Source organism: Asparagus officinalis, chromosome 5 (genome assembly GCF_001876935.1).
Source record: "Asparagus officinalis chromosome 5, Aspof.V1, whole genome shotgun sequence".
Classification (NCBI taxonomy): domain Eukaryota; kingdom Viridiplantae; phylum Streptophyta; class Magnoliopsida; order Asparagales; family Asparagaceae; genus Asparagus; species Asparagus officinalis.
The window spans coordinates 117,765,003-117,765,841 of NC_033798.1; the positions used below are offsets into that span (position 1 = coordinate 117,765,003).

The 839-nt window shown below is 36.2% G+C and overlaps 1 pseudogene; it reads left to right on the forward strand.

Annotated features, from left to right (window-relative positions):
* The window catches only part of LOC109842465, a 21,333-nt pseudogene continuing 20,909 nt past the window's right edge, over positions 416-839 (forward strand).

The window sequence follows — 839 nt, forward strand, 5'->3', positions numbered from 1 at the left end:
AATAGATTGGAAACTGATAAAGAAAAGTATAGTTAATAAAGACTTTAAGTCAAATCTAGTCCAATTATACACGCAATATTACTCCGGGCAGTAAAACTAGGACGAAGTGGCTATTTTATTTTAATGCCTAATATGGACTAATAGTGGCCCAGGACTTCATTAGCCATTATCCTTTATTGGCCCAATACAATATGGCCAAGTTCACTATTTTATTTTACGTGCACTTACTGGGATTCGGCCCATAAAATTTTATAATATTTTTACGCTTTTACCCTTCTCCGCGTCACGCCATTCCCAAGCCCAAAACTTTTATAAATGCGAGATGCGCTCTCCCGCTCTTCTCTCAGGATCAACAACGTCTCTATCTTTCGATCGAGGAGGAGATTTCTAGGGTTAGGGTTGAAGATTGGAAGCAATGCATCGAGATTCTTCGAGAATTGGGGGTAAACAATCAGGTAATTCTGATTTTTAATCAGGGTTTCTTTTCAATTTTCTCTTTTTCAGTCGATTATCTAAAATGTCGCTCGATTACGCTTGCAGATTTGGGGTTGAACGATCGACTATCTTTTATGTATAAAAATCCTCGATTTAGTAAACAATCAGGTAATTCTGATTTTTAATCAGGGTTTCTTTTCAATTTTCTCTTTTTCAGTCGATTATCTAAAATGTCGCTCGATTACGCTTGCAGATTTGGGGTTGAACGATCGACTATCTTTTATGTATAAAAATCCTCGATTTATTCTCTTTTTCAGTCGATTATCTAAAATGTCGCTCGATTACGCTTGCAGATTTGGGGTTGAACGATCGACTATCTTTTATGTATAAAAATCCTCGATTTA